This window comes from Vigna unguiculata, chromosome 3 (assembly GCF_004118075.2).
Source record: "Vigna unguiculata cultivar IT97K-499-35 chromosome 3, ASM411807v1, whole genome shotgun sequence".
Lineage (NCBI taxonomy): Eukaryota > Viridiplantae > Streptophyta > Magnoliopsida > Fabales > Fabaceae > Vigna > Vigna unguiculata.
Window position 1 is genome coordinate 25,236,415 of NC_040281.1, and position 15,212 is coordinate 25,251,626.

General features: G+C 33.9%; 1 long non-coding RNA gene and 1 other non-coding gene across 2 annotated transcripts; both read right to left on the reverse strand.

The window, feature by feature from the left end:
- Positions 1 to 406: 406 nt before the first annotated feature.
- LOC114176383 lies at positions 407 to 13,008 on the reverse strand. The gene is made up of 8 exons (XR_003602996.1): positions 12,842 to 13,008; positions 12,628 to 12,676; positions 3,696 to 4,102; positions 3,470 to 3,538; positions 2,190 to 2,904; positions 821 to 2,100; positions 672 to 739; positions 407 to 576 (listed from the first exon to the last, which is right to left on the reverse strand). It is a non-coding gene; the product is annotated as an uncharacterized LOC114176383 (long non-coding RNA).
- Positions 13,009 to 14,887: 1,879 nt separating this feature from the next.
- On the reverse strand, positions 14,888 to 14,960 carry TRNAR-UCU. Its single transcript has one exon. It is a non-coding gene; the product is annotated as a tRNA-Arg (tRNA).
- Between the last annotated feature and the right edge of the window lie 252 nt (positions 14,961 to 15,212).

Genomic DNA, 15,212 nt, shown 5'->3' on the forward strand with positions numbered 1-15,212 from the left:
GCGTCGTTTGGCGGGTGGTTCTTGCCGCCAGGTGGTTCCTCACAGGAACCTAGAATTTCACAGAATAATGGCATGAGTCGCCCGACTTTGAAGACTCGCCAAGCGATTTTTGTAAAATTTCTAGAAACACGAAATTCAAGCAAAGGCAGAGAAGAATCATACATAATCATGCTTAGGGATGGAAACAGGTCGATCGGGCACGGATAGTGCCTACACGTTACCTGACTTGCAAGAAAAAATTGTACTTGTTACCCGCCCCGTTACCCGTTGGACGCCCGCATAAAAAATACCCGTAGATATTTTTCAATGCGCAGGTACTCATTGGATACCCGCGGATATTTAAAAAAAATTATTAACTTTTAAATGAGGTCCAAATTAAATTGCGGAAAAAAAAATTAAGCATACATCCAAATAGAAGTTAATGAACAACTAAATAAAAGTTAAAACATAAATTTAAATTAATAGTACCTAAAACATACATCCCAAATATAAGAAATTTAAAAAATAATTCTTCTAAAAATAATAGTCTAAGATCTATGTTTCCTCTCCAATATCTTCATGTTGACCACTTGATTCCTGAAACAAATAAAACACAAATAAAGTCATCAATAAATGACATAGTGACACTATTAGTAAAATTAGAATAAAATATTAAAAGTAAAACTACTAACATCATCATCAATTATCTCCTCTAGTATTGTATTAAGCTTCATCTTGTCCACTTTCAATTTTGAAGAACCTGAAAAGGAAAATCAATTCATTTGTCATAGTCAATCATTTGAATGAATATAAATGTTATTTGAAGTGCTAATTTAATTACCTTCTATGTTAGTCCATAGCCAATCTTGAACACACATCAATGCCTCTAAAGTGTCTGGTTGTAATCTACTATGATGTGGAGTAAGAAATCGACCACCAGTACTAAAAGAAGACTCAAATGCAACTGTTGAGATCAGAATGGCTAGAAAATCTCTTGCAATCATTTGAAAAATTGGGTATTTTAATCCATTAGCCTTCCACCAAACTAAAATGTCAAATTATTCATCTGAATCAGGTAGTGTCGGTTCCTCCAAGTAATAGTCAAGTTCCAACTTATAATTTGATGGTTCACTTTTCTTTGCAATCTGATGTTTTGCAAAATCTCTCCTCCAAACATCTTTTCTTCCATCAACACTTTGGCATATAGTTATGTTTGGATTTTGACATGAAGAAACTAACTTCTTACCTTTCATGTTTATTTCATACTCTCTTACCAAGTCCTTAAAAAGAATCTTCACCTTTTCAATTTCACAATCAGATTGATCACCATATATCTGAGGGAAAAAGTAATCCAACAAATCAATTTTATACCTGGGGTCTAACACAATACCTATAGCCATCACTCCACTTATCACACCCTAATACTTAACAAACTTTAAAACCATAGATGCAGTCATTTGATGAATAATAGAATTGGAAGAGTTAAGCCGTTCCATCAAAGCCAACTTAATTTGGCATACCTTTGGAAAAAAAATGTTCGCAGTTGGATAAGTACCAGAAAACAAGAGTGTCACATCATAAAATATTTCCAAATTTTGACAAATTTCATTTGCCATTTGCCAATCATGTGTATTGGGCAAAGCTTTATATTGACTCTCTCGTTGTGATAAACGATCAAATACTTCCTTGTATTGTATGGCTACTTGAAGCATTAAAAATGTAGAATTCCACCTAGTTCTTCAATCAACAACTAATTTTCTTTTGAATTGAATATTCAATTGAGCACCTGTCTCTATAAATTTCTCTTCTCTTTTTGGTGTAGCTGTCCAAAAATTAGCATTGTCTCTAACCTTTTCAATGACATTAGCAATTATGGACAAACCATCCTTCACAATCAAATTCAATATATGTGCACAACATCGCATGTGAAATAGTTGGCCACCCAAAATAAGAGACCTACTTGAGAGCTTATCTAAAATGCGATCAATCATAGCACCATTCGTAGTGCAATTATCGACTGTCAAAGTAGAAACTTTTCTATCTAGATTCCAATCCATTAAGCATTCAACCAACAATTCAGCAAGAACTTGACTAGTATGAGGAACAGGCACATACATAAACCTATATTTGAAAGACAAATTTAATTAATCTAGTCAAGAAGAACAAAGTTAATATGAAAATAAAATCAAAATAAAGTAAAATGTTATTACCTCATAAGTCGACTTTGTAGCCTCCATAAATCATCAATAAAATGAGTTGTTATAGTCATGTAGCCTTCATTTTCATTAGTAGCAGTCCACATATCAGTGGTAATTGCAACTCGACTTTGAATCCTTGACAACATTAATTTCATCTTCTCTTTTTCTACATTCTAATCCTTCATAATATCTTTTTTAAGGTGTTTCGAGAAATCACCTTGAATAGTGGTTGAACAGCATCACAAAATTCTTTAAAGCCTATATGATCAACCATTGACATTGGATACTCATGTAGAATTATCATCTTACGGAGTATATCTCTAGCTGTTTGTTAATTAAAAACATAGTTTCCAACAACTACAGTTTCACCACCTTCTTTATGAGTTTTTAAAAAGGATTGTCTGATGTCCCGTGTTGTCTGAAGCTTGCAACTCTTGAAATGGCTTCCCAAATGTGATGTACCTTGCTTTGCGTCACCCAAAAGACTTTTGGGGCAATAATTGCATATCGCTTTCTATTTTCCATCTACCTTTTGTCTCTTAAAGTGATTCCAAACATCTGACAGTAGTCTTCTTAATTAACAGTTGGAGTTGAACTTTCGGTTTCTCCTGGAATAGAATCTATAGGAACATCATTTTGATTTGAATCTCCTACATTTGCATTTAGTTCTACAAATGTTCCTTGTTGGCCATCATCCATAGGGAAAAATGTATCTTGATTAGACATTCTATAAATATTAAAACATAACAAAAAATTAAATTTTGAATATAAAAAAAAGACTAAATCATGTTTAATATAATCATTCATGTGACATGATTATGGCATAAAAGATGAATGAACTTGAATTGAAATAGTAAAAAAACTAGGTTCACGTCAATTCATAAGTTTTCTTAATCATGCATATATATTTCTTATTCAATTTTTTAATCATGCCCTTTCTCTGTCATTATATATTATATATCGATATTGATTTAAGTATCATATTCTTTGGTATGGTTTTTAATATCTTTAGAAAGAAAGAAAATTATGTCTTAAAATTTCATTTAAAGACAAATTTTCAAGTTTTAATGGCCTTGTTTTAGGTGGTTAATCAGTGTCAATTTTTAGCCTTTATCCCAACTTCCAATTTTAAAAGATGTATATCTCTCAATTCTCCAGATCCATAAATGACCTTAATCGAACAGGAAAAAATAATTGGATAGTTGAGTTTATTCAATAAGAAATAATCAGAGTCATGAGCAGTTCAAGTTCATGTATTAACCTAGAACTAAAATAAGAGATAGAAAACATACCCCTTTTGAAGCTTCACCCGAAATTTAAAGGATTGGAGGACAACCTTCGAAAGATGCAACACGAGAAAACTGGGAGCAGAGAATGAAAGGAAAATGGGTTAACAAAAATGATAATACCCAAAAGGGTTGTTGAGTAAAAACGGAGTTGTAGAGGGAGCAAGAACAATTTTTGGGGATGAATGTTAAGTGTGTAAGAGAGAAAATGAAAGAAGAAGCATGGGTTTACCTCTTCGACAATCCCAGAGCACTTGGACGGCAGCAATGAGCCAAAAAAAGAAATGAACTTCAGCATCAACCTAATATCTCATAACCTAAAAAGGATAAATATGTAATTTCATTTTCTTAACAGGTAGCGGATACCCGCGGGTACGGGTATATGATACCCGACCCCGACCCGTTAAGAAACGGGTATTAAATTACCCACTACCCGCTACCCGTAGCTCCCCTAACATGGATTTCCTTGCTAAAACTTGAGAATTTTAGAGCTTCTTCTTGGTCAACAATACCTCCCTTGACACCTTCAACAACAACCCTCAATCCTCTTTGAAACACAGCCCTTTATGCTCCAGAATGCTTCCAAGATGTTTCCCTAGGCTGCCTTATGCCTCTCTGATAGCTAGGGTTTCTCTACTCCTAAAAGAAAACTTAATTCGAGTGTAACAAGGTTCAAACACACAACCATCCAATTCCAAAGCAAACACACAACCAATTCAACCAATTCATGTTTCGTGATAATTCCTATAAATTTAGGATTATATTATCACTCATCACAATCAATTATATTATTAAAATAACGAAAAATTAAAATAACACTCAATCATGACTGTAAACTACCACGTGGCACGACATTAACCTGACACGTGACAGATTATAAATTTTTAGAAAAAAAAATTAAAAATTAAAAATTAAAAATTAAGAAAATTTTAAGAAAAGTTGAAAAAAAATAGAAAATTTAACGGCTTGACACGTGTCATGTACGAACAAGGTGTTAACTCCAACTTAACGGAGAGAACCAAATTGAACTCTTTTAAATAATTAGGGTACTAAATTGAACCAACCAAAAATATGGGGACCAAATTGACCTAACTAAAAAATTAGGGGACCAAATCAGTAATTATACCTTCCATTAAAGAAGATGCAAAGAACCTAAAATGACACGTTGATGGAAGAAAATGTGATAATCTTCTTCGACACCTAGTTGATTATCCATAATGGAAGAAGATTGATGAAACATTTTCAGACTTTGGTGCAGAGTTAGGAAACTTAAGACTTGGACTTGCTATAGATGGTATAAATCCTTATGGGAAGTTAAGTAGCAAACAAAGTTCATGGCCAGTTTTGTTGATGATTTACAATCTATCTCCTTTGTTGTGCATGAAGAGAAAATATATGATGTTATTTATGATGATATTGGGTCCTAGACAACCTGGAAATGACATTGATGTGTACCTAAACCTATTGATCAATGATTTGAAACTATTATGGGAAGAAGGCATTAATGTGTACGATTCATATTGTCAAGAAACTTTATGTTTGCATGCAATGTTGTTTTGCATCATAAATTATTTCCCAACATATGGAAACTTGAGTGATTATAGTGTTAAAGGTCATTTCGCATGTCCCATTCGTGAAGAAAACACGAGTGATATTCAATTAAAACACGGTCAGAAAATTGTGTATACAAAACATCGAAAATTCCTTCCTCGAAATCATCCTTACCGTAGAATGAAAAAAACATTTAATGGAACTATTACGGATGAAGTTGTGACGAGACATCGCAATGGTGAAGAAGTATACAACCAAGTGAAAAACATTGATTTTATGTTCGACGAACATCAAAAGCAGAAGACCACAGAGAAAAACATTTGGAAGAAACGGCCAGTCCTCTTTAATCTTCCATATTGGTGTAAACTTGAGGTACGACATTGTATAGACGTGATGCATGTTGAAAAACATTGTATGTGATAAAGTCATCGGGACTTTACTAAACGTAAAAGTAAAAACCAAGGATGGAGTAAAAGCACAACAAGATTTGGCCGACATAGGCATCCATTCTAGGTTACATCCACAATCAATTGGAAGATGCACCTACCTGCCCCCAACCTGTCACACTTTTTCTAGAAAAGAGAAGAAAATTTTTTGTCAATCTGTAAGAAGTGTGAAGGTTCCCCAAGGTTACTCTTCAAATATTAGTAGTCTTGTTTCTATGCAAGATTTAAAGTTAGTTGGTTTAAAGTCCCATGACTGTCATGTGTTGATGCAACATTTGTTACCAGTAGTTATTCGAGTCATCTTACCTCCTTTTGTTAGAGGTATTCTAACACGTTTGTGTATGTTCTTTAATGCAATATGCAAGAAAGTTATTAACCCTCGAGTGTTAGATGATTTGGAAAATGAGGCCATTAGACTATTGTGTCAATTGGAAATGTATGTTCCACCCTCATTTTCCGATATCATGGTTCATTTGATAGTTCATCTAGTGAGGAAAATTCAATTATGTGTGCCGATTTTCTTGAGATGGATGTACCCAGTTGAGAGATACATTAAAATCTTAAAGGGATATGTCAAATAACAGTATCGACCGAAAGCTTCAATTATAGAGTGGTACATTGTAGAAGAAGCCGTTGAATTCTGCTCAAGTTATATGCCAAGTTATGAACCAGTTGGAGTTCCTAAGAGCAAACATGAAGGTAAATGTGAAGGCAAGGGTGTTCTAGGAGTGAAGATTCAAAGTGTTAGGAGAAAAAACTTTGATCAAGCTCATTTGTACATCTTAAACAACATTGTAGAAGTGATTCCTTACATTTCACAACACATTGATGAAATTAAGTCTGCACACCCACGTATGAGTGAAAAATGGGCGCCTAATGAACATAACAAAACTTTCTTATCATGGTTTAAGAAAAAATTTTATGTGATTCCAAATGTTTCTAAAACTCTATTGAGGCTAGCTCGTGGATCGAACACCGATGTGATCACGTATGGCAGGTACTACATAAAAAATTACTATTTCTATTCAAAGATAGAAGATGACAAAAGTAAAATTCAAAACAGTGGGGTTACGCTTCATGTTGAAGGTGTACATTTTTTTAGATCTAAGGACAAAAATCCAATTACGGCATCCATGAGTTACTTCGCAATAATACAAGAAATATGGGAAGTTGACTATGTAACTTTTAGAGTGCCAATTTTCAAGTGTAAATTGGTTGATAACAATTCGGGTGTGGGGACAAATGACCTCAGCTTCACTTGGTGGATCTTAACAAGATTAGTTATACGGATGAACCATTGAGGCAAGAGGCCTTGAGGTAGATAGAGCAACAAATGGAGGAAAAAAATGAACCAACACAAGGGAATTATGGAGCAACACTTCATGGAACAAATTCAATAAAAACAACAAATAAAAAGAGCACTTGAAGAAAAGCTTCTATCCATGCAACAACAGAATATGGAGATCCTCACTCAAGGTCCAACAAGACATCGTGTGAGCACAAAAGACTCATGCTTTGGTGCAGATCATACTTACTACACAAGTCAGTATGAGATATTGGTTGATGAAGATCCTCCGTGCGTAATGGACATAGGACGACAACTTAGTGAGCGAATCCAACCTGGCTCACTTATTAGCGAGCCAAAAAAATTTGAACCCAAACCACCCCACCACGGTTTGGTGGGTTAAACAGGTTGGCTCACGGGCTCACTTATTTAAAAAACTACAATTTTATTTATTTATTTTCAGTTAAAACTAAATTATAATTATAATTAAAATCTAAATAAACTTCAATACAATCCAAATACAAACTAAAATAAAAAATATACCAAATTATTAATATGTTGGCTAAAAAAACAACCTAACCTAACCAAAACGCAAATCCCAACTTAACAAAAAACACGTGTGTGACCCTTTTATTTGTGGGTTGGTGACCCTGCCCGGCTCACCACGGGTTCAACCCGGCCCGAACCCGTCGTGGGTCGGGTTGGCTCGCGGGTTCCAACCCATTTTGACAACTCCAACTGTCATGTCCCATTATACATCAATCTGAATGATGCACTAGAGATCATTACGGGAGACAAGATGTTAAATATTTCAAGTTTACAACTACGGTACATGTAAGATTTTTTATTGTATTCCATATTTAAAACTTGGAATTGGTACTTTTTAATTTATACCTAATTGTCTTATTGTACGTACATGGACAAAGTAATTGTGGAACAAGGTCAAGCTTTCATGTATGGATTCATTGAACATAAAATCATTTAAACTTTTGGAAACGCACATGCTCACATGAAAAGTTATTTGCAAACATGGATGGTTGAATCAAATAGAGAGATCTACATTGTGCCATACATTTATGGGTATGTGTTATTGCTTGTAATATTTTATCAATTATTGTTAATTATTCAACTAAGTAGTTATGATTGATGATAAGTCTCATTGGCAACTATTGTTCATCATTCCAAATCAATGCACAATGTATGGTTTTGTTCATTGCATTGGAAGATTAAACATGCTTTTAAAAATATGTTACAAGAGTAAGAGTTGTCTTTTTTCATATTATGTACTTAGTTATATTTAAACTAACCTATATTTTATGTTTCAAAAATTTCATTAGAGTTGTGAGTAAGCCTAGAGCATAACAGATTAAAGTATTATACCCAAAGGTTGTAACTCATTCATTTAGCAAGTTATTAATTTTCGCATGTCAACTGATGAACTTGATATGTGATTATTTTCTTTGTCATATTTAGTGTAACAAGTAAGAAGATTCATGGGAATGTGGGTATTATGTCATGTCTAAGATAAGAACAATCATTCGAACTACAATTAAAGGTGATTGGATAGAGGTAATAAATGATATGCATACATATGAATTTGTATTATTTTTTCAGTGCTTCAAGAATTCATCACCTCTAACGGATGACACTATCCAAACACTAAGACATGAGTGTACATCACATTTATTGGAACAATGGAGTTAGGACCCACAATAACATTAGAATTTTTGTTTAAAAACATTGTAGGACAACAATTTCTTGATGAAACTTTTAGTTTTGTGGTAATTGTAAGAGTTTAGACAGCTTTACAATTATTAGTTAAGATTGTAAATCCACCATTTTGCTGGAATATTTGTGAACTGTTCTTGAACTTTTCTATTTTTCAAGTGTGGGAAATTGTAAATACAACAAAACACTTAAAAAAACAACTGGTATTGACGTCTGTCCTTGTATTGACAAACGTCAAAGACGTCGACTATTGCACTGCCCGACATCACACGTCATTTGACGTCTATCACTGCAAGGACAAATGTCAACTCTAGTTTTTTTTTTTGCCTCTAGATGGCGCTAGTTAAACGTGGGGTTAGGATTGAACTGACGTTAAGGGACGTCGATCACCTCTATTTTCGACGTTAAGTAACGTTAGTATTTATTTCAGACGTTAATTTTAACGTCACCCAATATGATGTCGATATTTTCACAGACGTCAAAAGCCAAAAATAATAGATGTTATAAGCACTTTTTATGTTAGTGATTTCTCAATATCTCATTTTGTATCTTAAGCTAAGGAGGTTTGTTCTGTACACAAATAGCACCATTTGATACATGATAAGTGTTAATTTCAAATGGAAAATTTACTTATTATTGACACTTATCAGTTAGATCCAAGTCGGTTCTCAAGTATTCATCGTTTTAGGTTCATGTTTTGGATCTGTTTACAGATTGTCGGTTCTCTTATCTCAACCTGGAGCATTACATCAGATCCATATGTCAAGTTGAATGGTAACTTTCCTATGGTGTTATGTGGAATGCATCGGTATGCCCATAGGACCTCTAAAAGTTCCTTAGCCCAAGTTCCTTTGGCGTTCTCGATTCTTCGTTTTAGTTCTACTACCACCACCTTATTGGTTGTTTTAGCCTGATTGTTCGTCTAAGGGTGCTCTACTAAGCCTGTGATGTGTTTTATGCCTAGACCCTTGTAAAAATCCTTCAATGTCTTATCAGTGTAGGCTAAATCTTTTGTTGGCTAAATCAATAAATCAAATTTCTCCATACAAATGCCTGCACCTACCTTGACGTTATTGTTGCCAATGCTTATGCTTCTACCCACTTGGTAAAGTAATCTAGTGTTATAAGGATGAATTTCTTATGTGTTGGTGCAGGACATAAGGGTCATACTATGTCCATCCCCCACTATGTGAATGACCAAGGAGAAGTGAATTTATGTAGCTAACCAGCTAGTTGATGCCTATCGTTATCATGCACCTAACATTGTTCACACTTCTTTCTGTATTCGTCTGATACGACTTTCAGAGTTGGCCAATAGTAACCTGATCTCAATATACGGGCGACCATGGCTCATCGACCATAATGTAGTCCACAAACGCCATCATGGATCTCTTTCATTACATACTTAGGTTCGTTTGGGGACAAACACTTTATAAGGGTATAAGTATAAATCGTCGTCAATTATTACAAGTTGTGCAACCCGCCTTGGTTCTGATGGTTTAATAAATTCTCCCTCTTGTGGGTTATAAATGAAAGCACAGATTTCACTTCTCCAATCTTGAGAATCAATCTCAACGTTTGCACACGTTATGTGTAACACCGTTAGGTGTGAGAGATTTTGCCATACAATTATGTTCAACTGACATCTTTTCTTACTTCCTACAACTTTTGACAAGCAGTCGGTCCTTGTTATGCTTTCTCTTGGTACATGCTTGAGAGTAACTTTATCAAATTGACCAACCAATTGCTTTAGCACATGATAATACTACAATAGAAGTTCGTCTTTGACTTGGTAGTTTCATGTATATTGACGAACGACCAAGTGTGACTCACTTCTGTAATTTACCTTAGTTGCCTTATGTATTTAGCCAATCATATCCCTATCATGAGGGTTTCATATTTAGCCTGATTGTTGTATACTTTGAAATGGAACGCCACTGCTTGTTCCACTATGATATGTTTAGGTCCTTCGAGGACTATGCCTGCACCTCCACCTTTCTGCCTAGATGACCCGTCTACATGTAGATATCACACGTTTGACTCAACTACTAAGCTACCCAGTAGATCTATTGAGAGGTATAAGTGGGGGTCTTCTCCCTTGACTGGTTTGCACAAGATGGGTGGTGCGGTTAGGGCTTGTTTGATCTCAAGAATGCTACTTCACACTCATCGGACCATTTGTCTATCGTGTTTTTCCTCATCGCCTTCACTATAGGCCTTATATACTCGACTAGTCTTGGCAAGAATCATGCTAGAGATGTCAGCCTCCCCACTAATCTTTGAACCTCCTTGAGGTTTTTAGGCTTATCGCACTTGTCAAGATTTGTCTTGATTCCCCACTCGGAGAGCAAGAAACCTAAACACTTTCCTCCACTAACTCTAGAAACAAACTTTAAAGGGTTAAGGAGCATGTTATACTACCTAATCTGTTGAAACATTTCTTCCAGGTCTTGAACATGGTTCTTCATAGAGTTATACTTGACCACCATATCGCTCACGTAAATTTCCATATTCCTATCGATTTGCTCTTTAAAGATCTTATCTATCAGTCTTTGATAAGTGGCTCCCACATTTTTCAGGTCGAGCGACATTGCTTCATAACAGTAGTTTGCGCTTTCGGTGATGAAAGCAGTTTTGTCTTTGTCTAGGTGGAACATGGGAATCTAGTTGTAACCAGGTTACGCATCTAAGAAGCACAACATTGTATAGTTAAACATTCCATCTATAGGTTGATCGATTATAGGCAAGGGAGAAGCATTTTTAAGGAAGGCTTTATTGAGGCCATTGATATCAGTACACATACACCATTGTCCACTCGCCTTCTTCACTAGGACGATGTTGGCCAACTATGAGGTGTACTTGATTTCTCTGATAAATCTGGCTTGAAGAATTTTGTGACTTTTGTCTTTATGGGTGCCCTTCTCTCTTCTCCATTCCTTCTTTTATTCTGTGTTATTGGCCGAGAATCTTTATATATTGCAAGCTTAAGAGTCATAACACCTGAGTATATTCCAAGCATATCGGACGATGTCCATGCAAACATGTCTTTATTTTCTCCAAAATCAAGGTTAAAAGCTTGTGCTACGTCTATGTTAGCTCTCCACCGATTTGAGTGTACTGTAAAGGCCCCTTCAATCTCCATCAAACCTTCCTTTCTCTAGGCTCAATTTGGTCATCATTGCTTGATCGAGGGTCAAAATCCAACATAGGTACCACATTTTCGCTCTTGGTCCAAGGAGGGTAGTAAGGGTAACTTTTAACCCATTGTGTAGTCCTTATCCCTTTTCTAATCAACATGTACTGTCACCACATCCCCCTAATCCAAAGCGAACTTCATGGCGAGGTGTGGTATGGATACCATTGTCGCCAAACTATTCAAACACGGTTGTCCCAACAACACACTATAGGAAGTTTGCTTCCACTGGCAGATATCATACCTTGGTCGTATTTCCTTTTTGGTTTTCATCTACAATCTCATATGGAGGTCTACATAGCCTCTTATGTAAATCATTTCCTTTGAGAAACTGATGATCTGCTCGGTATAAGGTATTATCAATTATTCAACAATGTCTAGTTTCCAGAAAGTCTTTCCATATATAATGTTAACCGAAATCCTTTTATCCACAAGGGTCTTTTCTACACAGAAGTCGGTCAATTCAATCAATATAACCATAGGGTCATTTTGGTCAGGGTCAGGGGCTTTAAAATCCTCATTTGTAAATATTATGGCCAGTATTGTCCTTGTAGGTATCCCAACCATGTTTACCGAGCGCAATGCTTGGATGTGCCATTTTTGTACTGCTGAAGTATGAACTCTACATGTGAACCAATAAAAAATGTTGTACGTTATACCAATTAGATTAATTACTCAAGTAAAAACCCTCGATTCAATCATAATCCCAAATTCACAATTTAGCTCTAAACACACTTGATTTCTCCGAAATTTAGCTCCAAACACACTTGATTTCACCGAAATTTCCAACATCATCAATGAGCATATATTAAACATATATACCATAATAGATTCAATCAAAAAACTCAGTATAATTCCAAACAAGCAATCATTTCAAATGCCAAGTTCTCAACATCACAAATCACAATCAACAATTTTAGTGAAAACACAACATATAAAAGCTCTAATTAACTTCCCTCACCAAAAAGATGTTCACATTTTTCCACAGCTTCCTCCCACGAAACCACTATCTACACATGCAAGGAAGATCAAATCAATGATATGAGAATAAGGCCGAATTTGCCAACGTGCAAGGATAAATTTGGGGATGAAAAGGACCATATGCAATCTACAAAAACGCAAGAACGAGTGAAAAAACATATTCAACTCTAAAAATGGGCAGAACCGAAACCTACTCCATGCACGATTTCAAACAGTGGGTTTCGTAGCATTCTTCACGGTGACTACAAAAACAACCTCTGATCAAGAAGAATATGAGATTCGGGTAAGTTCTCGAAGTGAGAAGATTGAGGTTTTAGAGAGAAAGTTGTGTAAAGGAGATGAGAATTACGTATATGTTTTCCAAAAGTAGGTATTTTTGGTTTTAAGAAAATGGGTCTTACATCCAATTTCGTTAAATCTCATCGGAATATTAATCAAAATTCGATTTTTAAAAATTCAATTTTTGAATTTTTTTTTTACGTTTTAAAAATTAGGGATGTGATGAAATAAATAAATAAAAACAAATACAAAAGTTATAGTGATAATTTTTATAATTATGGTTTTTTTATAAAATTAAATTTGAAAATGTATATTTATTTAGTTAAAATAATTTATTGGATAAAATTTTTGGTATAATAAGATAGAAAAGTAAAATTAATTAATAAGATTATTGTGGGTGAAATGATTTGTAAAGAAGTTTAATGTAATGTTAAAAATTATAAATATGATTATATGTAATTGTAATTTTTGTTTTAAAATAGTGAGTAATGTTTAGTAAAATAAAATAAAGAGTAATACGTTGTAAGAGAAATGATTTGAAAGAAAAAAGAGTTATTTGAGAAATATTGTCATTTACGGATATTAATTTATCTAAAAATAAGTGAGTAGTATAATAGATAGTAATTTAAGATAAGTTCGTGGTAATTTTTTTCAATAAGATATTTGAAGTGAATGTCATTGTTTTTATTATATTTAAATATTGAAATGCAAGGAGAACTTTTTTACATTTAATGTATTTGTATTTAATTATTTAAATGTGGCAATGACTTTTTTGTATTTAATTATGTAAATTTTTATTGATGTGTGTGGGGTGTGTGTAGCTTATCTCACACACATGCACACGCTAGTGAGACTAAGCTAAGAGTGTTTAAAAACTCAGGCTCACTTAGTCATTAATCTCACTCGCTCAACAAATTACCCTAAAGAGGTACACTCATTCAACGATCAATTAATTTTTAGCTCTCTTAATTTTGAAAAATTTACTTTACTCAACGAGGAAACTAACTCGCCCAATGACCATGTACTAGAGACAAAAACCAACAAGTTTGTCCAATAAAGCTAGACCTCACCAAACAACCCAACCACCCTAAGATTATAAATATCACTTGCCTAACAACCCAAACTCTGGTGCATCATTTCCACTAGTTCTAAGTTGTCCAACGGGTGGAACGTCTTAAGCTCTCTATAATTATATTTTTTCACACTCGCTTAGTGATTGAATGACTCATCCAACGAGTCTGCATAAATTCATAAACCTGATAGATAAATCAATTTGCTCAATTGGCTCCAACATATATATTTATAACTTTTTCAAGCCACATTATGTACAATTCAATTCTGAAATAGGTCACCATCAACTAATTAATCCAAATTAATATACTTATCATCTTATTGTTTATCAATAAAATAGAATCATTCAACTCACAACATCAAATAGTATTCAACACAACAATCAATATTTACATTATATCTCATCACAAATATAATTCACATATTCAAATCAACCAATCATAACCAAATAAAACAAGCAAATAGTTAACTTTCCTTACCTGGAATTGAGCTTTTAACTCACTAGTTCCAAGGTTTTTAACTCTCACAAGATGTTCTACTTATACATAAAAAGCTCATACGAATGATTTAAACACAACCTAAGAATCTTAGTCAAACAAAGATTTATTTTGAACCCCTAAAATTACATACAAAATCCTCTAGAACATGTATAAAAAACTATTAAAAACTAACTCAAGAAAAGTGATACAAATGAAATTACTCAAAATAAAAATATGATTAGTTAATATTACAATGAAAATATGATTAGTTAATATTAGAGCACTCTACGAGAAGACTCTTATGATGCATTCCAATTTTCAAACAAATCAACTAAGTTGGTAAAAGTATTATAGAAAATTTAGAAAAACTAATTTTTTAGAACAAAAATTAAGAAAAAAAACTCAATTATACACGCCCGGTGGGACTCGAACCCACAATCGCTTGATTAGAAGTCAAGCACCTTATCCATTAGGTCACAGGCGCATATATTATTCGTTAAAAGTCTTCAAGAAATCAACATAGTAAATATAATTCATGTTTTAATTATTAACTTTTTCAAATGATAAAATGCTATGAAAATCCATATATATATATATATATATATATATATATATATATATATATATATATATATATATATTCCTTAGAGGCAAAATGATATTTTTTTTAGTACATGGTGGATTGTCTTCTTGGATAAAACTATCATTAATATTATTTAGAGTTTACTAAAAGAAT